Source organism: Crinia signifera, chromosome 3 (genome assembly GCF_055691185.1).
Source record: "Crinia signifera chromosome 3, ASM5569118v1, whole genome shotgun sequence".
Lineage (NCBI taxonomy): Eukaryota > Metazoa > Chordata > Amphibia > Anura > Myobatrachidae > Crinia > Crinia signifera.
In genome coordinates this window covers 100,224,524-100,248,206 of record NC_139219.1, presented here as the reverse complement: position 1 = coordinate 100,248,206, position 23,683 = coordinate 100,224,524, and the positions used below count along the sequence as shown (strand labels likewise).

Sequence of the window (23,683 nt, the reverse complement as noted above, 5' to 3'; positions counted from 1 at the left end):
ATCAACATTATTATTCATATGCTTCTTTTTCTCTTGGTGCTTAGTGATCATTTTTAAGGTTGCCTTTGCCCTCTATGCAACACTCATGCTCCCATAAATTATGTCCATGTAAATTTTTTCCCCTGTTATTTAGCCCTTGTGGGCTCAAGCACTTTTGTCCTTGAGTCATACAACAGGCTCCTGTGGAATAGCATCTTTACACAATATACTAGGGGTTAGTACCCCACAACTTTCTATCGATTTCCCCTGGATCGTTTCCATCCTCCTACCCCCAAATCCACCTGGTAATGTCTTCTCCACATTGCTGACTGAACTCAGCATCTGGGGATCCCCGGTATGTAGCACCTTCCTCCTCCATAATACTCATCACATCCCGGGGTTCTCACATTCCATCCTGCAAACATCCTGGCACCATTACCACACACTCCAAGCCTTTGCCTTTTCCCTGCCGATCTTCTGCCTCTCCTGAGTACTCATTCATGGCCCCCGCTCCTTCATTCCACAATATAGCACCATCTGCACCTCTCTCCTGTTGGGAATTCCAAGCAGCTTCTCCCGCTGCTTCACAATGGGGATCCCTGCCGCCAATGACATCAACCAGCTGGATTGCTGTGAGTGCTATCTGTATTCACTCTGCCATTAGCGCACTGATGCCTGGTCATGTTGCAAATGAATACTCTTCTTTCTTCTTTAGTTCTTCATTTTTCTGTTTGATCTTCTCTTTTTGCTTTGCTTAGAGAGACCACAAGCAGTTCTAGTCTGTCTCTCCACAACTGTCGCTCGCACATTTTTCATACCCTCCATTATCAAGTCTTGGGGGCACATGTGTCGGTACAATTCTTTTTCCTCTTCGTCTTCCTCATTGGACATCGGTACCGGCTGTGGTTCTGGGTTCACCCGCACCCCCAGCCACCCACCCACCCCCAGCAAGCCATCTCTGGCGTATACATCCAAGGTGTCCATCAGCCAGCTAAGGTCCTCACCACTCTCCATTACCGCCACTTCAGGCTTGCCAGGCACCAGCTTCTTCTTTGTTTTCCTTTTCTCGTGTTTGTTTCTTTCCCTACCACCTTACACAGATCCCCCTGGCTGGGAGACCAGCAAGGCACCGGAGCACCCCAGGCGAGTCGGGGTGGGGGCGCCCCGGTACCGGGGGGAGCGAGGGGGCGGGGGGTGGTACCTGTATAAAAAATTGCTGCTCCGGCATCCCTGCAGTGCTGGGGCGGTCAGGGGTGTCCGTGCCGTAGGGGTACCTGCGGCGCCGTCATGTGTATAAAGCTGGCTGCGGCCGGCGGGGTCCCTGTAGTGAATAGCAAATAACTAGCGCTTCCCGCGCCGCCGCACGCATATCGCTAGTTATTTTCTATTCACTGTAGGAACCCCGCCGGCCGCGGCCAACTTATACACAATAACAGCGCCGCAGGTTCCCCCGGCGGCACGTACACCCCTGCACACACCAGCACTCAGCAGGGACGCAAGTTTTTTTACACAGGTACCACAGTTCGCTAACCCTCCATGCTGGGGTGAGGGGCGAACTGCCAGGTGCCGGCGCCCTAGGCAAATGCCTAGAGCTGCCTAGTGGTGGCGCCGGCCCTGCCTGTTGGGAGGGGTTAGCACTGTGCACTGGATGTCAGAAGCTTAAGGTGTGTACACACAGATAGATTTGGCAAAAGATCTGGGTGTTCCCGACTTATTGAAATGACCAATTGCTCAAATCATTCCGTGTGTATGAACAATATAGGTGACGATGCGTGTACACGCCGGTCGTTGGTAGAGGTCGATGATCTTTCCTGCATGCAGAAAGATCATAGACCAATCATTAGTGATGTGTACCAATCGTTTCATGTGTATGCATAATGAACAATTTGGTAAATCTGATTGACTAGCTCCCACTCGCCTCCACCATTGTTAAAGATCAATCGTTCATGTGTAATAGTTTACTCAATCATTCATCATTTGTCAACAAATCGTTTGTGCTGGAGTTCAATCGTTAAATCGTTAATGACCATAGGCGTGCGTAGCCCATTTTCTTAGGGGGTGCACCATTGGAAGGGCATTGCTAGACCACCGCCTACTCGGCGTGTCTATCACTGCATCAACGCAAACTTAATAGGTGACTTATTTATGTACATCCACTTTAGAAAGAATCATTCCCCCCACACATACTAGAAACAGGGACAGTGCGTGCCGACGGCATACTGTCATGCGCACTAATGCCCATTACGCATAATGCCACACACCATAATGCCCATTTGATTATTATTAGTATTCAACAACCCCCTCCTTGTAGTTCTATTATAAAAATGTTGGCAGCGCCCCCCCCCCTAGATAATTCAGTTCTTCTGTTATATCATATGTTCTGATATTTCTGCGCCCCCCTCTCAGCCCATTCCCCCTCCCCTAAATAAGTTTACCTATGGCACTGGTTGCTCCTGGTGTCATTCTGGAGGTTCCTCACTGCTCAGATCACTTGTGCCTGAGCAGTGTCTTTCGGCCTGCCCCCCCCCCCCCCCCCCCCCCATTCAGCAACAGGCAGCCTCGCGATCGTCTGCCTGTTGCTATGCTGACTGTGAGGAGGTACAACCCACCCACACGTCTTCCTTTTCGGCATCCCACTGAGTGCCCGTGATCAACAAAAAAAATCATCAACGGTGGTGCTTTGACCAGCGGTAGTTTCCACCCTGGTGGCCACAGCACTGGTCAGCAGTAGGGATGGCCATCATTGCCTTTTCCATCGATGGCAAAAGTGCAACTGACCATTGATAGTGTATTTCTATTCAATGTTTTTTCTATACCAATGTATTTCTATACCATCAATGTTTTTACATATCGATGGTCATCCATTCTTTGATTGAATTGGCCTGAGGGCCAATCAAAATATGGGGCGGGACTTCACGGGTGTCGGGGGCAGAGCTAAGCTCTGAGTCCCGGCTCCTTTGTGAAAAAGCAAAAACGAAACTATTCGTTTAAGCTTGACATCGATGGTAAGAAACTATTTGGCCCCCCATCGATGGCAAAACTATTTGACATCGGTCATAAACCATCAATGGTCGTTGCCCATCCCTAGTCAGCAGCCTGTTCACCCCTTGTGCGCACGCCTATGTTTAAAGACATTGAATCGTTTGCCAAATCACTCCTTTAGACTAGTACGTCCTCACTTTCTGAAATCCTTGCACAAATGCGGAAAGTGGGTTTCTTGCTCTCCCTGCTGTTGTACAGTATACAGGGCCGGTGCAAGGCATGTAGATGCCCTAGGCAAAACTGCCCCAGCACCACCCCCCCTCCCCCCCTGGTAATCTGAATAAACCAAACCCACGTCACGACGCCCCCACATCCACAATAGTCACCACAGGGGGGAAATATACTGTACATATATACACCTCCAATAATCCACTAATATCTGATACACACTATAAAATAAATAAATATATATATATATATATAGTTAATAAAACCTTCTGTGTCAGTGCCTGTATAACTTATACAGAGGCACTGACTATGGCTCTGGTTAAAGGGGGGAGGTCAGCAGCAGCAGTCCTCAGCACACAGTACCCTGACCGGCACCCTCCTCCTGCAAGTGCACAGCAGCACCAGCATATCGCGCTATCTCAGCTGATCATAGCAGTGCTGGCTGCGTCTCACCCTTCATTACCCACATCCCGCTTTCCACTGCCGGCGTCTCATCCCCAGCCGCCGGCGTATCACTCCCTCTTCTTGGGTGCAGCAGTGCAGGCATCTCCCTGCGCTGTGGTGCGCTGCCAAAGCAGGTGCCTTGAGCCGCGCTCACACGGAGCTCGCCCCAGACTCACAGTGGCAGCAGCCCCCCAACCACGCCTGGGCCCGCCTCCCCCAGCACCAGTCCTCACTCGCCCGTACTCAGCCTTAAAGGTGGCCATACATCAGAAAGATATTGTACCCAATCATACAATTTCAATTGATTGTAAGATGGATTGTATGCAGATTGTGTGCACATCTTGTGTACACAATCATACAATCAATCATCAGATGGATTGTATGCAGGTTGTGTGCACATCTTGTATACACAATCATGCAGCAGATGGATTGTATGACTGATTGTATGATGGATTGTGTGTAGATTGTGTGTCCAAAAACCACCAAGGACTGCTGGGGATTTCAAGGGAAATTGTACACAATCATAATGCTGGGTACACACCAAAACGATTTGGATTGGATGCAAATCGGATTGTTCGATTTGCATACAATTTGCATACGATTTACATACGATTTGCATACGATTTGCATACAATCCGATCCCCTCTGTATTCAGATGAATGGATCTTTTACAGATCCTACCTGCAGCAGGTAGGATCGGATTCAGATCCAATTCAGATCCAACCAAACGATTTTGACCAAATCTGCATCCAATCTGCATCCAATCAGTCTGAATTGGATCCAGATTGATGGGATTGTGCCAAAATCGTTTTGGTGTGTACCCAGCATGAGCGCAAGCGATCTTAAGATCGATCTTTCTGATGTATGGCCAGCTTAACCTATTAGCCTCCTCCGCAGCCAGCACTGGCTAGGGGCTGACTTGATTGCAGCGGCTCCCCTCAGTGGCGGCTGTCCACTGCTTAGTTCTTGCTCCTCGCCAGTCACCTCAACTCAATTGGCTGCATGTGCTGGCGCCCTCCAGTGGCCGGCGCCCTAGGCAAATGCCTAGTGGTGGCGCCAGCCCTGACAGTATATTGATATTCTATGTACTTAACTTTTTTAAATCCTATTTTACAGATAGTACATAGACCCAATAAAGTTAAGATTACCCTGCTCAGAAGCATAGTCTATTATTTTTTATTTAGCTTACATATCCAAGATGTGTATTTTATATTTAATCTGCTTCCAATGTTTAAAATGCATTGGGTTGTTCAGTTATATTACAGGCCCTCTAAGAAATGGCTGGCCGTTCTATTAACCATACATTCTGTACTATAGGGGATTCTGAGAACCTGAAAGCCCTTGGGCCGTGCTGATTCATAGTTTATTAAACTATACTTTTAGGATTCCTTTGAAGATCCTAAGAAGCATCCGCATGGAACGCATCCATTGCAGAGGCGGTGGTGACCCTGCCTGTACAGTGTACAGTAAAGTGCCGGCAGCGGTGATGATGATGAGTCTGACCCTGGCTGGCAGCAATGCGCTGTGTGTACTGTAACTGTACACGCCGCACACTGATTACATTACTCTTCGCGTCCCCTCCTTGCTGAGCGTTGCAGTGAGCGTCGAGATCCACTGCGCATGCTCTGTACATGGATCCTCCATCCTTCCCAGCAGCAGCAGCCCCGCCCTTCTCCTCCGAGCCGCCCGTTACCCGCCGCCACCGGCTCCTGCTGCAGCTAAGCATCACCTGGCCCGTGTGTTCCCATTGCGAAGATTCATGGTGTCTCTGTGTATTGCCGCTACCCTTAAGTCAGTAATAAATCAGAGGCTTCGCACTGTGGCTCGTAGGCGGTGAGTGACATCTGTGCAGACTGGCGGCGGCCTTACGCTGTGTACAGAAGCAGCTGACATTGGGGGTCCGCAGTATGGATTAGGATGAGTGACATCTGGCTTCAGAGGAGGAAGTGCTTTGTGCTCATAGTGTGTACAGTGGTTTCATGATGGCTTATAGCCTCCTCTCTTTAGCCTTCGTATTGCTATGGCAGCCAGAACAAAGCAGGGCATTGCTGCTTATGCCTCAGCATTGCTCTTGTACCACACTATACTACACCCTGTTATTGCTCACTACTGTTACTACACCATGATGTACAGTAGGTGCTCCTGTCCTGTCCTGTGCAAAGCAAGCATGCTGCTTTTGTTGCAGGCTCCTGGCATTATGTTCCTATTGTATCTTGTATTAGTTACACTAATCATGTTGCAGAGCTGTGAATTATGAATGGCTGCTGGCCTGGGAAAAGCTGCAATACTGTACGTCCATCCTACCATAGACTGGGGACAGTTATGCTGGTAGAAAACAAAAAGGGTTTTGTGAAATTGACAGCTTGCACATTTGGCCATGATGTGTTTTTTTTTTTTTTTAATGTTAAAAGTAACCATTGTTGCAAGCAGAACACATATATACTTTTATTACAGCAACACTAATTTATTAAAATTAGCAAGTTATTAAATGTTTACTGTATTTCATTAAAAAGAGCGTGCATAAAGAGGAAGGTTCTTGGGGATGGCCATTGTTGCCTTTGCAATACTGCATCTGGCCATCGATAGTGTCAAACTATGCAATGGATAACCATTGATGTTTATACATATTGATGGTCATTCATTTTCATTGACTGATTGGCTTATGGGCCAATCAAAACACAAGGGCGGGGCTATGCTCAGTGTCCCAGACCCTTGGGGGGAAAAAAATGTAACTTTGTTTAAGCTTGACATCGATGGTGGGAAAACATCTGGTTCTCCCCCATTGATGGCAAAACTATTTAACATTGACCATAAACCATAAGTGATTTTTAATCATCAATGGTCGATGGCCATCCCCAAACCAAATATGTGTGCCTCTATATAGTCAGGAACGGGCTTAAAGTGCTCCTGGAGAGGTGGTGGAACTCCGTTCCCCTAACACAGGACCCCCCCCCCCCCATTAGGCAGAGCCTAGACCAGTGCCAGGGAGTTTGTGCCCTACCACCAATAAAGGGATAATGGTCCCACAATACATATTAGCACAGTCGTTTACACATTACACCGCATGTAGTGCCCTTGATTCATATTAAATCACACAGTGATGCCTCTTATACACATAATGTCCACAATTGTTCATCTTAACTTTACATTACAAATGCCAAGTCAGAAGAAGAAACCCTTGGGACAGGCTTTCTTTTGGAATTACTGTTTAGGACTGTGGTAGAGGTGGAACTCAGTTCCCCCTACCATTAGAGGTGGTGGAACTCAGTTCCCCCCAGTTCCCCCTCACTTTAACCCCTGGTCAGGACAGTCTTCTTATGTGCTAGTATCTCGCACACGTGGATGGTTGCCACAGCTTTGTGAACTCGCAGGGGCTGCAAGCAGTTTTGGGCAGGGATCAGGCCACAAGGGTTGCGAATGCAGGTGCTGTTGCCGACTATAAATTACAATGGCAACTTGCTCCCTTTGCAAATAATTGGATTGACCCCAATGCTTGTCACAGTTGTATAGGGTCAGAAGCCTCTAAAGCTATATTAGCACAGGCATGGGCACATGGATGGTGTAATGGTTAGCATTACAGCATCACAGCGCTAAGGTCATGGATTTGATTCCCACTATGGCCCAAACTCTGTGGAGTTTTTATATTCTCCCTATGTTTGCGTGGGTTTCCTCGGGGTACTCTGGTTTTCATCCACAATCCAAAAATATATTGGTACATTAATTGGCTCCCAACAAAACTAACCCTAGAATGAATGGTTGTGTATGTGTGTGTACATGTGGTAGGGAATTTGGGGCCAGATGTATCAAGCTTCAAAAAGTGATTAAATGGAGAGTGATTAACCATCGGCCAATCAGCTCCTACCTGTCATGCTAAAGGCTGGGTTTGAAAAGTAACAGGTAGAAGCTGCTTGTTTACCACTCTCCATTTTATCACTTATGAAGCTTGATACATGTAACCCATAGAGAGTAAGCTCCACTAGGGCAATAAATAGGCATAAACATGTAATAAACATATATGCATAAACATGTAATAAACATATATGCATAAACATGTAATAAATGTCATTTAGTTTTAGAAGGTTTTTTTCCTCTTAATGACATATTAGGGACGTGGAGCATCCATGTGTAGAAATCCTGAGTATCCCTTATGCAAAATGCTCGGGACCAGAAGAATTTTGGATAACAGATTATTCCGTATTTCAGAATATTTTTATGTTTCAATGATGTATCTTGAGGTATATTGCATGAATGTTGTATAAACACATGAAATACACACACATTTTATTTGTGCATCAAACAAGGTTTCAAAATATGAAACAAAGTTTGTGTACTATCTCAGATACTGAATATAAATGCCAAGCAATCATTGTCTTGAACATATTTAGTGCCAGTTACATATCATGTCCCTAGAAGTGCTGGTACAGAAGTCCCCAGTAGTGCGTTTAGCAAAAATATAAAAAAAAGTTCACTTTCTGGAATGTATGGTTTTTCAGAATTATTTGGATAAGGGATGCTCAACCTGTAATAGGTATAGGCTTGTGACTGGGCAGGCAAACACTTGGAGTAGTTGCCCTTTTTTGTAGGATTATTGTGTGTAAAATTTTATGAAAAACTTCTTGGTTCTGGAGAATGCGTTAACTTCTGATTCTGAAAGCGTAGCTCAAGGGTGCCATTGTTTTTGCTTGCAACTTTATTTGTATACTTTAAAATATTGGAGGGCATACCTGGTCTGGTGTCCTGGAATATGTATAGCATATGATCACTTGTAATGTTGTTAGCTAACATACTAATTAGCAATAGATCACTACAAGCATGTGTCAATCAAACATACTTACTGCCTGTGATGCTGCACAAAATGCCTGTCAGTAAGGACCCATAAACCAGTGACCGGGGTAAATTACCTCAAATGGGGTAACATATTAATTCCTGGGGTAATGGGGACACAGCCGAGCATGCATATGAATCTATTCTATATGCATGCCCAGCTGCGTCTCAGCAGCGCAACTGTCCCTGCTCTTTCCTCCTTCTGTACTTCTGCAGCCGCTCATTATATTTGCATATGTAATGAGCAACTGCGGAAGTAGGGAAGGAGCGGCAGGGCGGAATGTCACTGCAATACACAGGAGGGGTGGCTTGGCTGGAGGAGTGGACGGGCCCGCCTGTGCAAGCAGTTAGCGGCGCCACCGAAGGACGGAGGTGCCCAGACGATTGTTTCCGCAGCTTGGACAGGGCATCGCCAGTACAATGCTGTAGAGAGGAAGGTGAGGCCTGTCCCTGCTGCCAGGGGGCTGTGCTATTCCGGGGTGGCAGAAGGTAGAGCGGCCTGGGCAGATGGCTTTCAGGGATTGGCGCAGTTGATCACAGCCATCATGTATATGTCTGACTGCCAGCGGGTGGGGGGAGGTGTGGTACTGTGTGAGGTGTAGCTGTCATTATAGCAGTTTTCTGTATGTTGTGTGTGTGTGTGTGTATATATATATATATATATATATATATATATATATATATATATATATATATATATATATATATATATATATATATATATATATATATATATAGGGGCCCATTTATCATTCAGTATTTACAACTAAATCCCAGAAAACACCCTTTTTGGGGGATAGCCACAAATATTAAGTATCTCCCCAATGTATCATGGAGGGACCGCTCAAAGAGATGTTGAATAGATTCAATAAGATTTTTAATTCAAATAATAATGTATGATTTCCTTCCTTTCAAATCAAGGGGGTAACGTCGGAGTATTTCAATATTTTGGGGGGTAAAAGATAAAAAAGTTCCCTGACCCCTGCCATAATTTTTTTTAATTATAATAAACGTTTCATGCAATACTCTATTTCACTCTAAAGGCCCATACACACTTGACGATTTTCAGCTGAAAATCGGTCAAAACAGCCGTTTTGAGCGATTTTCGGCTGAAAAACGCCCAGTGTGTATGCCCCAGAGATTGCCGACTAGCGATGATGCGCGCTCCCGCATCATCGCTAGTTAAGTGGTTCATCTGCTGGTTTTACCAGCAGATGTGGCGATGATGGATGGTTTTTCATCCATCATCGCCATGTGTGTACGCCGGCCGGGCTGAAAGATTAACCACTTTCGGCCCGGCGGACCGCCCGGCTGCCCCCCGCCGCCCCGCCCCTCGCCTGTCATAATACTCACCCTGCAGGATTGGTCCGTGCTGCCCCGCTCAGTCTGCTGCTGCGGCTGGATGCTGCAGAGCTTCGCTCCCCCGCCGTCCTCCTGTTCTCCTGGGTCCCAGCTCTGCCGCCCGGCCACACTGGCTGACGCCCCGCCCCCCTACACCCTGCTCCCTCCGCCTCCCTCTGTCCTGCTCCACACAGAGCACCACTGTCCACCAATGTTTTCATTTTTAAGCCAGTAATATATACATTGCTGGCATGTGCCAGCAATGTATATATTAATGGCACCACTGGGCACCAATGAGATCCTTAAGCCAGTAATATATACATTGCTGGCATGTGCCAGCAATGTATATATTACTGGCACTGCTGGGCACCAATGAGTTTCATAAGCCAGTGCCAGTGGGCACCAATGATGTTTTATTTATTAGCCATTAATATATACATTGTTGGCACAGGCCAGCAATGTATATATTACTGGCACCACTGCCCACTAATGATATGCATTGAACAGGAGTGCTATGGGGACAACTGTCCCGGGCCCCGCCGCTCTGACAGAGGGTAGGGTCCAGGCAGCTCTATCCTCAGCACCCCCGCAGTGCCGGTGAGCCGAGCCGCTGCAACCAGCAGCAGCAGAGACTCCGTCGCCTGATGTCAGACGCCAGCGTAAAGCTCAGGAGCGGAACCACTAACCCATCCGTGTTCCACCGCACTCCCCGTGCCCGTGTCCCATCGCACCCCCCCGGCATCCCACCGCACTCCCCTCTCCCTCATCACAGATGCCGACAAAGGTACCGGGGGGGGGGGGGGCAGACTGAAAATCAGTCCCAGACCCCAAAATTCCTAGTGGCACTGAATTATTAGATGGCCCTTGCTCCCACCATTGGAATTCAAACCCGCCCATTATGTAAATAGCCTTTAATATGAAAGATTTTCAGCAAAGTCTTTCGCCTCCTGAAAATCTCTTGCTCTTTGGGGAAAATAGCTCAGTGTGTACGCACTACTTTGGTGAAAGGTATATCTGTCAGAGATTTTGGCAAAGTCTTTTCAAATGAAAATCTTCTAGTGTGTATGGGCCTTAATACTCCTGGATGTTTAACTAAAGATGTGGAAATGGGACTCCAGTGTAGGTCACACAGCATTCCTATTGCATTTTGTTTATTGCTTACAATCCGCTTGTAGTTTGGATTACAATGCACATACAATTATTACTATATATTACATTCTAGCTAAGCAAATTCAAGGGGAAAATTTATGTGTATTGAAGTATTTAGGGGACTATTTCAAGGTGTTTGTGTGTGTGTATATTCCGCGATCACTCAAGAAAGCTTTAACTAATCATCTTCAAACTTAGCACACTGCCTTATCATATTAAGCGACAATCTAAGTTTGAAGATGGGTTTAATCAGACGAGCCCTTAAGGGTGCTGTCATAATGGTCCATGCTATTCTGTTGGTTTCATGCATTGTGATATATCGTTGGAAAACTTATGACTTTCTGAATACTGCACAATAAACTGACTTGGTACATGTGTACTAGCACGCCGCCCCGATAATTAGTCGCCTGATTTTTTTAATCGCATGCCATAAACCCCATGGCATGCGATCCGATTTTAACTCATATACGATATTAAATTGTATAAGCACCCTAATGGGTGCTTTTAAGCACCTAAAGCATGGCGAGCGGACGCGGATACCTGTGAAGCCCGCGAGGGGACGCGGATACCTGTGAAGGTATCCGCGTCCCCTCGCTGCGCTCCCCACGCTTCGGGCTCGCTGCGCTCGCCACACTTTATAAAATCAACTCCACGCCGACGTGGATAGTGGGGGTATGAAAAGGTCGTAGGACACGTACCGACACCCCTCGCGGGCTCGCTGCGCTCGCCATGCTTTGGGTTCACGTTTATACTTGGGGCGTGGCGTGGGGGTGCATTTAAGCATTGTAAGCACCCATTAGGGTGCTTATACAATTTATAATCGCATCCCATCGCATTGTATGGCATTGTAGAACATCGTCCGATATCGCATCGCATGCGATATGGTCTGCGATGCGATGGGCGCCGTGATAGTACACAAGTACCACTGACTTCCTTAAGTAGACCCTTAAAGGCATGCAAAACATTTTTTTCACCTTACCAATCTTTTGACAAACTGAAAAGAGTAAGTGGCTGATTGGCAGAGTGGTCTGTGAATCAAATACTGTAGATATCATTGTGAAATCCATGAAAGATCGACCCCCCAGTCAGGTTTTTTTCTCTTGATTGATTGCTTATTAATTGAGGGTTTTCAGGATCTTCTGTACCTGCTGCAGCAGCTCCTGCCCTGCTGTGGTTGGCAAGGTTAGGTGGATAGTTGGAGACCTACTCTGGCTGCTGCAGCAGCTTTTGCCCTGCTATAGATGGGAAGGGAAGGTGGATAGTTGGAGACTTGCTCTGGCTGCTGCAGCTGCTTCTGTCTTACTGTGGTTGGCAAGGTTAGGTGGATAGTTGGAGACCTACTCTGGCTGCTGCAGCAGCTTTTGCCCTGCTATAGATGGGAAGGGAAGGTGGATAGTTGGAGACTTGCTCTGGCTGCTGCAGCTGCTTCTGTCTTACTGTGGTTGGGAAGGGAAGGTGGATAGTTGGAGACTTGCTCTGGCTGCTGCAGCTGCTGACTATCTTGCTGTGGTTGGGAAGGGAAGGTGAATAGTTAAAGGGCTTTGGGGGATATTCAATCTCCCACAGCCATCTCCCGATGGGGGAGATGGCTGCGGGGCCCTATTCAATGTTGTCTTCCTGGACTGCCTTGAACAAGGGATCTCGGCAGAACGAGCCCGACTTCACAAGCAGTCGGGCTTGTTCTGCCGAGAACGGCTGGGAATTGATGAGCTCCCGGCTGCAGTTCCCCGATTCTCGGCCGCAGCTCATGGCCATGTCCCCTTCTCGTCCCCCTGCTGGCAGGACATTGAATCCCGCCTGCAAAATCTTGGTAGAGCTGTCCGAGAACGCGACAGGGTTACGGCTGTTGGGCCAGCTCAACAGCCGTGACCCAACATTAAATACCCCCCTGAGATAAAGCAATTTAAGTTATTCAAATTTCTTTATTTTAAGTCAGCCCATTGTTGCGCTTGCAATTTTTTTGCATCTTTGTTCTGTCAAGACAAACTTCCTTTCCAGTTTGTGTTTTTTGGCAGAGGTTAGTGAGGTTTTGATTTACTGATCTTATCAAAATAAGTTTTCCCTATGGGGGCTTTAAAGCTAAAGAATAAAAATAAAAAATGAACAGTCAGAAGGCAGAGAGAAGACAAAACGCATGAGAACCTATAAATAAATAAGACAAAGCAACAATTGAATTGCTCTGTCGGTACCATCTAGTGACAGCCACTGGGGAAAACAAAGTAATTCCCCCTATGTTTTTAATTTTGTAATACAAAAATGAGCAATGGCGACACATAATCTCATTAAAATAACAAGAACCAAAACCATGGATTACTGCATTTTGCCTTTGTTTGTTCTATTCAATCTACATTTCCTGCTTTCAGAATGGACCATGTTTTATCCCATGAGATTGTGGCATTATTAATGTGGAAAATGAGTATACTGATCACTAGATGCTACCAATGCACCTAAACCCTAATGGATTTTAAAATGAAAAGGTGATTTTTGGTGAGACTGACCTATTTTGAAGTGTTGAAATACTAATATAATTGAATAATAAGTGTTCAATTATATATGCAGAAATTTGTACCAGAAGGGGTTATAATAATGGCTTTTTCCCCTTTCTCTTGTGGTTGCTGTTAGAGTAGTTTAGATTAGCTATTACTGTTAATGACAGCAGGGGTCTTCTACATAATTTATTTCAATTAGCTTAGGGCCTGCTGTTAAACTACATCCCTCTCAACTGCTGGAGGTAAAATTCATTCATCCTGATAGCTCAGTTACTTGGCAGACCCCCTGTCAGTGCTGGTGTTTGAGGCAATATTTTTGTGTGTTATTCCTTAGGATAAAAAGAAAATGAACACCATTACACTGAGATAGTTAGTTAACTACTGTATTTTCATTAACTGTCACTTGCTGACCTGCTGAGGCAGCATATTTGCTATAGGGGCAGTAACAATTGTTCCTGCAAAAGGGGCCATAGAATGAACTTTTACTACAGAAATACAGTTGCAGATCTATGGGGAAGGCTGCCTGAGAGCGCATATAATATTGTTGTGCCTAGAGGCTAAAAGGCAAAGGGTCCTTTTCATCTGCATGCTCTGACAGTGTGTTAAACACAGCACGGCAGCATCCTTTACTTCTTGGTCAACAGCTATGTATGCAGTCCGTGGCCTCAAAAGCACACTGGTGGATGGCACTTGTCATAAACCAATAAGAGTGCAAGAGAAGCTGGGCTTTGGTAAATTGCCCCACCCACTTAAACATCATCTAGATTCTTGATCCTTCACTGCATAGAGAGTTGGAGTAGTTCTAATATGCTCTTACTCAAATATTGTTCCTGCCACCAAGCTTAACATCCCAGAGTTATCATATTGTGTGTTTTTATCTTCTTCTTTTAATGGGAGTGATTCAGTTGTTCCTGCAGTGGGGGGTATTCAATGTGGGATCACGGCTGCCGATCTCCACCGACAGCCGCGATCCAGGCCCGTTTGCGGTCAGATTGACCGCAGAACGACAGGCTGGATTTAAAGGTTCCGACTGCCACTCAGCGCAAAGGGGGCGTGGCCATGAAAACGGCCGTGGATTGTTTATCTGCGGCCCAGATAACGACAATCCATGGCCGGTATCGGCAGAACGGGCCGACAGCATCTGAAGTTGGGCCCGTTCTGTCGTGATCCCTCATCAATGCTGTCATTAATGACAGCATTGAATAGGGAGCTGCTGCTATTTCCCACGTCGGAAATAGCGGCAGCAAATTGATTACTCCCCCCCAAGTATCTGAGGTGGTGAGCAGAACCACCTGCCTCCTGAGGTGGTGAGCAGAAAGCAATGTAAAATTCCTGGTTTTGAGCATCAAAACGTCTATTTGGATGGTCAATGGAATTCATTGGAATTGAATTAGCGAATGGAATGTGTCTTAACCATCTGTATTTGACACAATAAGTGCAAAAAAACCATAATTGATTATTCCCCTGTCAGTTGACACATTTGATAAGGTGCAATCTGGGTGCAAACTCTGTTAAGTTATACTTAATGTATTTTCTATATAATGCTATTTGATGCTGTGAAGAGATATACAATGAGTGTTCGATACGCTGTTCATTTATTTACACAAAGTTATACAGTACATAGATTGTTAGCTTGCGAGCAGGGCCTTCCTACCTCTGTGACTGTCTGTAACTGCCCAGTTTGTTTTATCACTATTTCCTATTATAAAGTGCAAAAATAGGGCCTGATTCTGGTTCACTCGCAAAGCACAATTGGTTTGCTAATGGACAAAACCATGTGCACTGCAGGTGGGGCAGATGTAACATGTACATAGAGAGTTAGAGGGATATTCAATGCTATGACGGCGAGCAGTGCTGGGCAAGTATTCAACTGCCCCCCCCCCCCCCCCCCCCCCCCTTCACTCGTCATTTCCACATCGCTGGTTTTATTCGGAGAGGTGGAAACGGTGAGTGTGACAATTAAACCGGCAGGGCTCGCCCATTTGCGGCAAACCTCGCCATTTAAGGGGAGGATGGCGAGGACGTCAAAGGATGGCGAGGATTCCGGCCAAACATTGAATACGGCGAGGGGGTTGAACGGCTAGGTTTGTTTTTTCTCGCTGAAAAAAGCCATCCTCGCGGTAGGAAATATCCTCACCATGGCATTGAATACCGCCCTTAGATGTGGGGGAGTTATTTTGTTTCTGTGCAGGGTAAATACTGGCTTCTTTATTCTTAAATTGCAATATAGATATCCATTTGAAGTACAAACCCCAAGCAAATCTAACTCTCTCTGCAAATGTTACATCTGCCCCATCTGCAGTGCAACTGGTTTTGTCCATTAGCAAACCAAATGTGCTTTGTGAGTGAATCAGAATCACCCCCATAATTTGCTGCACTATACAATAAACTGTTATTCTGCTTTCACACAGCAGCGGCCAAATAACCCGGCAATTACCCAGCTTTTGAAGCACCGGTTATTTGGCCGCTCGCTGTCAGACCCCTTCACACAGGAGAGCAAATCTCCGGGTCTAAAATTTTCAGTCTAACGCTGAATAAGGCACTATGACATCAGTTTTAAGCTATCTAATACAGTGGAAGCACTTTATTCAGTTATATTGCTGCTTTATTGGCGTTCAACATATTTAAAGACTTTAAAAAAATTATTTGGATGCATATCTTGCCCTCTGTCTGTAGAATGGTTCAGAAAAAGGTTACATAAAAAATATAATAAATAAAAAATGGGAGTAAAGTTAAAAAGTCTGGTAACAAATGCCAAAAGGCAAATGACCTCTGAGTATAAATAGGTAATGTTCTATTATGGGATATTACAGGAGGATGGTGTACCATCCTCCCATGATGCGCTGTGTAACCTGTATTCCTATGTGTAGATCATTCTGACTGTCCCTCGTCACCCTTCTTCTGGTCCTCCTCTCCGTTTGCTAATGTAGATGCACACCAGCTGTTCCCTGTAGCATCTCTGGGGTAGCCTGACTTCTGGGTATTTACATACATACATAGATAGTGTTCATTCTAGCCCCCGCCATCTTTGAAAACCCATGCAGTTCCTGTTCTTTGCCTGGGGTGTCGCCTTCTGCTGTGGTGTTTCTAGCACAGCTCTGGTTTGCATATCAGTGCTGATATACAGACCACACTGTGCTAGAAGCACTACAGCAGACAGCAACACCCCATGCAAGGAAGAGGAACTGCACGAGTTTTCAAAGATGGCGGGTGGTGCTAGAATGAACACTACATACTACATACTACATACAACAGTCATGTACATAAATATTGGGATATCAACACAATTCTCATATTTTGGGCTCTGTACACCATCACAATGGATTTGAATTGAACCAAACAAGATGTGCTTTAACTTCAAGCTTTCCGCTTTAATTTGAGGGTATGTGCATCCAAATCAGGTGACCGGTGTAGGAATTACAATGGTTTCTATAAGGTATGTGCCTCCCACTTTATAAGGGACCAAAAAGTAATGGGACAAACTAAACATTCATAAATCAAACTTTCACTTTTTGTTGCAAATTCTTTGCAGTCAATTACAGCCTGAAGTCTGGAACGCATAGACCTCACCAGATGCTTGGTTTCATCCTTGTGATGCTCTGTGAGGCCTCTACTGCAAATGTCTTCAGTTCCTGTTTGTTCTTGGGGCATTTTCCCTTCTGTTTCTCCTTCATCCTTGGGGACACTGAAGTCTACGCTGGGAATAGAGTGGTGTATCGGAGGAGTCGGCACTTTAAGAAACTTGAACTGTGGTATGGCTCCTCCCCCTCTATTCCCCCCTCAGACCTCAGTCTTAGTTTAGTGCCCGGAGGAGTCGGATCCTTGGGCAAGGGGCTCCGTTTGGGGCCTTTTTTGTTTTTGCTTGTTTATATATGAGACAGGCAGCCAGCGCGTGCCGGCTGCCTGCGACGTGGGATAGCTCTCCGGGGGGGTCAGAGCGGCACCGCTTGCGGCGCACGCGGCTGACTCCGGTCACGGACGCATCGGCGTCTGGGTCCCGCCACAGCTGCCTGCGGCTTGTGTTACGGGGCCGCGACCTAGTCGCCCGCCGGAGAGAGCAGGGCGTGCGAGCGCATAGCGCTGGGTGACGGCTGGACCAGGGTTAATTCGCTGGTCCAGCAGGGAGCAGACAGCCAATCAGCGCCGCTGTGTACAGCGCGCGCTCTGATGAGGACGGAAGGGGTGGACCTGTGAGTGGTCGCGTCCTAGCTGCAGTCCTCAGCGTCAGACGCCGGTGCCTGCCACGCTGCTCCCTTGTCTGCTGTGCCTCTACAGTTCTCTGGAACAGGACAGCAGGACGCTTTCTCTCCCTCTTCAGCCTGGATATTATTGAATGCTGCGCTGGGTGAGTGGAGGGGATTTTCTCTTGTGAGACTTCCCCGCTGGAGAGATTATCAGGTGGGCCTAATTCGGGGAAGGTGCGCTCCTCTCCCCCTATTAGTTTGGTGCTTTTGCTCTTGGTGTGGGGTCCTTGTTGGGGGCTCTCTTTGTCTGGCGTATTTCACCTCCTTCCACCTGTGTGTAAGGTGTGTGTGTGTGCAGATGGCAACCAAGTCTCAGTCAAAAGCTTCTCCAAAGCTGTTTGTATGCACTAAGTGTGAGCAACAGTTTACGCAGCATGTGAAGGGTGTATCCTTGTGTAAGGATTGCTTCAAAGGGGATGCTGGGCAGAGTCAGGTCCCTATTCTGAACACTGAGGGAGTTACCAGTGTGTTAGCCACTCTGGCATCAGAGATGGCTGCGTCTCGCAGGGACAGGGAGTCATTGCATGTGCAACTGGCTTCCATGTCTGCTGCGGAGCCTACCTGGGCCAGAGAACTGATTACATCAGTGAAGGCGTTGGTCCAAACCACTGCGGTGCCTTCAGGGTCCGCAAGTGCTCCACCTCCCCTGAGGAAAAGAAGTGTTCCTTTATTGTTACAGGGAGATACTTCAGAGGATGAACCGGGGGACCCTCTAGAAGGGGATATGTTTCAGGAGGATCCTATAGATCCGGTGGAGGACGTTCCTCAGGAGGAGGCCCAGGGTATAGAGGCCCTCATTCAGGCTATTAAATCTACCCTCAATGTTAGCGAGCAGGAGCCGCCGACGCAGGTTTCTATTTTTGGGAGGTCTGCTAAGGCAGTGGTCAACTTCCCAGAGTCTATGGAATTGGAGAAACCTCTTCTGGATATTTGGAGGTCTCCAGAAAAAAAGTTTCAGTTATCTAAACGGTTTAAGGCCTCTTACCCATTTGCTCCGGAGGCTAGGGCAAAATGGGAGACTCCGCCGTTGGCAGACGCGTCAGTGTCAAAGCTTTCCAAGAAAGCGGCACTTCCCATTCCTGGGGCAGTGGCCCTCAAGGAGGCGCCAGATAGGCGTCTAGAGGCGGGGCTTAAGCAGATTTTTTCAACCGCAGGTGTGTCACTTCGGCCCATTCTTGTGATTTCCTGGGTCAGTAGGGCCATGGAGAAATGGGCCGAGGATTTGTCTAAGGGTCTGAATGATCAGGGCTCGTCTGAGGAGTTCATTCAGTTAGCAGAACAGATGCGGGAATCTGCGATGTATATTGGAGAGGCTGCAAGGGATTCTGCGGCTCTGGTGGCAAGGATTTCTGCTCAGTCCATTACGGCTAGGAGGTCATTGTGGCTTAAGTCCTGGCAAGCGGAGGCGGACATTAAAAAGGCGGTAGAGGCTCTTCCGTTTACGGGAGAGGTCTTATTTGGGCCGGAGTTAGACAAGTTGATTTCTCTGGCCACAGGAGGCAAATCAACTTTCCTGCCTTCCGCGGCCCCTCCTCCCAAAAAGCCTTATCAAGGCCCGGCTTTTCGCTCCTTTCGGGGGGCACCTAAGTTCAGAGGTAAGTCCAGAGGATCCTTTACTGCTTCTCGAGGCAGAGGGTTTGGTGGAGCAACCACTTCCTCAGGACCAGCCGCTCGGCGCGCAGACGTCAAGCAAACCGAAAAGCCCGCAGCATGACTCCCGGCCCTCCTACCTGGGGGATCCCAGAGTAGGGGCTCGCCTGTTGGACTTCCGGCAGGCCTGGGAGGGGTCTTGCAAGGACAAGTGGGTTCTGTCCGTCATTGCGCAGGGGTACAGACTGGAGTTTTCCGGTACTCCTCCTCGCCAGTTTTTTACAATAGGTCTGCCTCACGTGGAATTGAACCGTCAGTTGCTTCTTCAAGCAGTACAGAAGCTGTTGACCGCAGGAGTTATAATGCCGGTTCCTTCCGAACAACGCACAGAGGGGTTTTATTCTCCCCTGTTCCTGGTTCCGAAACCGGACGGTTCGGTTCGACCAATATTGAATTTAAAAGCTTTAAACGAATACATCACGTACCACAGATTCAAAATGGAGTCTCTTCGTTCTGTGGTTGCAGGGCTGGAGCCGGGGGAATTTTTAGCATCTTTGGATGTCAAAGATGCTTATTTGCATATTCCCATTTACGTCCCGCATCAGAAGTTTCTTCGCTTCGCGATAAGGGATCTCCATTTTCAGTTTCGGGCTCTGCCCTTTGGCCTTTCATCGGCGCCACGTCTGTTTACCAAGGTAATGGCAGTGATGGTAGAGGTGCTTCATTCTCTGGGAGTAAAGATCGTTCCTTATTTGGACGATTTACTCATCAAGGCCGAATCCAGGGATCAGTTGACGCAGGCGATTCAGGTAACCTGCCAGACGTTATTGACCCATGGCTGGATTCTCAACTACCAGAAATCTCAGCTGAATCCTTCAAGAAGGATTGAATTCCTGGGGTTGATTTTGGACACGGAGGTTCAAAAAGTTTTTCTGCCTCGGGAAAAGATGTTGTCCCTGCAGGAATTGGTTCGGCAGGTGCTTCGACCTCGGAGAGTGTCGGTGCACTTATGTATTCGATTGCTGGGCAAGATGGTAGCCTCGTTCGAGGCTCTTCAGTTCGGCCGCTTCCATTCAAGGACCTTTCAATTAGACCTGCTCAGGAAGTGGTCGGGCTCCCACTTGCACATGTACAAGATGGTGGCTTTATCGCCTTGCAGCCGTCTCTCTCTCCAGTGGTGGCTACTGTCGGCCAATTTGTTGGAGGGCCGACGTTTCGGAATCTGGGATTGGACGATGGTAACGACCGATGCCAGCCTCCGGGGCTGGGGAGCGGTTGTGTTGGGACAGCACTTCCAGGGTCGTTGGTCGTTTCAGGAGGCGAAGCTATCTATAAACATCTTGGAGCTTCGCGCGATTCGTCTGGCCTTGTCCAATGCGGACGGGATCCTCCGAGGGAAGGCGATTCGCATTCAGTCGGACAATGCCACGGCTGTGGCTTATGTGAACCGGCAGGGCGGAACGCGCAGTCGCGGAGCCATGCAGGAGGTCCGTCCAATTCTGCAATGGGCAGAGCGGCATGCTCTGGCTTTGTCAGCGGTCTTCATTCCCGGGGTGGACAACTGGGAGGCGGACTATCTGAGTCGCCAGGATGTTCAACCTGGGGAGTGGGCCTTACATCCGGAGGTATTTGCCCAGATCGCCCACCGATGGGGGATGCCTCAGGTGGACATGATGGCCTCCAGGAACAATCGGAAGGTGCGGCTGTATTGTTCCAGGTCTCGGGATCCAGAGGCGGTAGCGACGGACGCGCTGACCGCGAGTTGGAACTATGCCCTCATTTATCTGTTTCCTCCGTTGCCCTTGATTCAGTTGGTACTCAGAAGAATCAAGCGGGAGAGGTCCACGGTCATCCTGGTGGCACCGAATTGGCCTCGTCGTCCTTGGTATGCCGACCTTCAGGGGCTCCTGACAGATCATGCTTGGCAGCTACCTCTAAGGGACGATCTTCTACAGCAGGGGCCGTTCGCCTACCAAGGCTTACGGCAACTTCGTTTGACGGCATGGCTGTTGAGGCCGCACTGTTGAGCAGAAGAGGAATTCCTAAGTCAGTGATTCCCACTATGATAAGAGCCAGGAAGGAGGTTACTTCACGGCATTATTATAGTATTTGGAAGGCCTATGTAGCGTGGTGCGAGTGCCGTAACTTGCCCACGGCTGTTTTTTCTTTGTCTCGGTTGCTGCAGTTTCGGCAGTCCGGGTTTAAGGCGGGTTTGCGCCTAGGGTCCCTTAAGGTACAAGTGTCTGCATTGTCAGTTTTCTTTCATCGGCGTCTTGCCGTCATTCCTGAGGTGCAGACGTTTCTGAGCGGGGTTCTCCGTCTTCAGCCCCCAGTGCGGGCTCCGGAGGAACCTTGGGATCTTTCCTTAGTTTTGGATTATCTTAAGTCAAGTGTTTTTGAACCCTTGGATTCTATTGATTTGCGGTTGTTAACTTGGAAAACGGTGTTACTGCTCGCGTTAGCATCGGCACGCCGGGTGTCCGATCTTAGCGCTCTTTCATGCCGGTCTCCCTATCAGGTGTTTCATCCGGACAGGGCTGAGCTTCGGACCAGGTTGGATTATTTGCCTAAGGTGGTTTCATCTTATCACCTGAATCAGCCAATCTTGGTTCCAGTTCTTACGGGAGATTCCGCCTCGCTGAACGTGGTCCGAGCCTTGCAGGTGTATGTGAATAGGACCAAAGATCTCAGAAGGTCGGATTCACTGTTTGTCCTGTATTCTTCGGCGAAGCGGGGTTGGCCAGCATCTAAACAGACTCTGGCTAGGTGGATCTGTCTCACCATTAAGCAGGCTTACCTTCATGCTTCACAGTCACCGCCAGTCAGGATTTCGGCCCATTCCACCCGTTCGGTGGGGCCTTCCTGGGCCGCTGCCAGGGGAGTTTCCCTGGCACAGTTATGTAGGGCGGCCACCTGGTCGGGCCCTAATACTTTCGTTAAGTTTTATAGGTTTGACACCTTTGCGGCCTCTGCCTCCAGTTTCGGCCGTGCGGTGCTTCAGGATGCCCAGTGCCTTCCCACCCGTGGGGATGGCTTTGGGACGTCCCCAGCGTAGACTTCAGTGTCCCCAAGGATGAAGGAGAAAATAGGAATTTGGTACTCACCGTTAATTCCCTTTCTCCGAATCCGTAGGGGACACTGAACACCCTCCCGGCACTGTTCAGGCCAAAAGGGGGGGATTTATTTTGAGCGCATGCAGTTATGTTTGGTTATGCATGCGTCTGGGTGTTGTTGATAGCCTACTGAGTAGTATGGTTGTTTGTTTTTGTTAATGTTCTCTCTCTCTATTGGGGATTCCCTGGTCTCTTTTCTCCTCTCGGGCACGGTCAACTAAGACTGAGGTCTGAGGGGGGAATAGAGGGGGAGGAGCCATACCACAGTTCAAGTTTCTTAAAGTGCCGACTCCTCCGATACACCACTCTATTCCCAGCGTAGACTTCAGTGTCCCCTACGGATTCGGAGAAAGGGAATTAACGGTGAGTACCAAATTCCTATTTTTGTCTTCATCACTTGAAACGCATGCACAATTGGATTCAGGTCAGGTGATTGACTTGGCCATTGCATAACATTCCACTTATTTGCCTTGGAAAACTCTGGTTGCTTTTGCAGTATGCTTCGGGCCATTCTCCATCTGCACTGTGAAGCGCCGTCCAATGAGTTCTGAAGTATTTAACTGAATATGAGCAGATGATATTGCCCGAAACACTTCAGAATTCATCCTGCTGTTTTTGTCAGCAGTCACATTATCAATAGATACAAGGGAACCAGTTCCATTGGCAGCAATACATGCCCACGCTATGACACTACCCCCACCTTGCTTAACTGATGAGGTGGTATGTTTTGGATCATGAGCAGTTCCTTTCCTTCTGCATACTCCTCTCTTCCCATCACTCTGGTACAAGTTGATCTTTGTCTCATCTGTCCATAGGATGTTGTTCCAGAACTGTGAAGGCTTTTTTAGAGGTTGTTTGGCAAACTCTAATCTGGTCTTCCTGTTTTTGAGGCTCACCAATGGTTTAAATCTTGAGGTGAACCCTCTATATGCACTCTTGTGAAGTATTCTCTTGATTGTTGACTTTGACACATATACACCTACCTTCTGGAGAGTGTTCTTGATCTGGCTAACTGTTGTGAAGGGGTTTTTCCTCACCAGGGAAGTCATTTTTCTTTCATCCACCACAATTGTTTTCTGTGATCAGCTGGGTATTTTGGTGTTGCTGAGCTCTCCGGTGCGATCTTTCTTTTTATGAATGTTTGAAACCGTTGATTCGGCCACACCTAATGGCTTTGCTATCTCTCTGATGGGTTTGTTTTGATTTTTTAGCCTAATGATGGCTTGCTTCACTGACAGTGACAGCTCTTTGGATCTCATATCGAGAGTTGACAGTAACAGATTCCAAATGTAAATGTCAC

At 47.6% G+C, this 23,683-nt stretch overlaps 1 protein-coding gene across 6 annotated transcripts in view; it reads left to right on the top strand.

Annotated features, from left to right (window-relative positions):
• The first annotated feature begins 5,244 nt into the window (after positions 1-5,244).
• Positions 5,245-23,683, top strand: part of CEP170 (centrosomal protein 170) — a 98,605-nt gene continuing 80,166 nt past the window's right edge. For 3 of the 6 annotated variants that reach the window (XM_083176290.1, XM_083176285.1, XM_083176291.1), the window contains exon 1: positions 5,245-5,466. The gene's annotated coding sequence lies outside the window, so the exon portion shown is untranslated. The remainder of the gene's footprint in view (positions 5,467-23,683) is intronic. The other 3 variants (XM_083176288.1, XM_083176286.1, XM_083176289.1) reach the window with 3 other exon arrangements.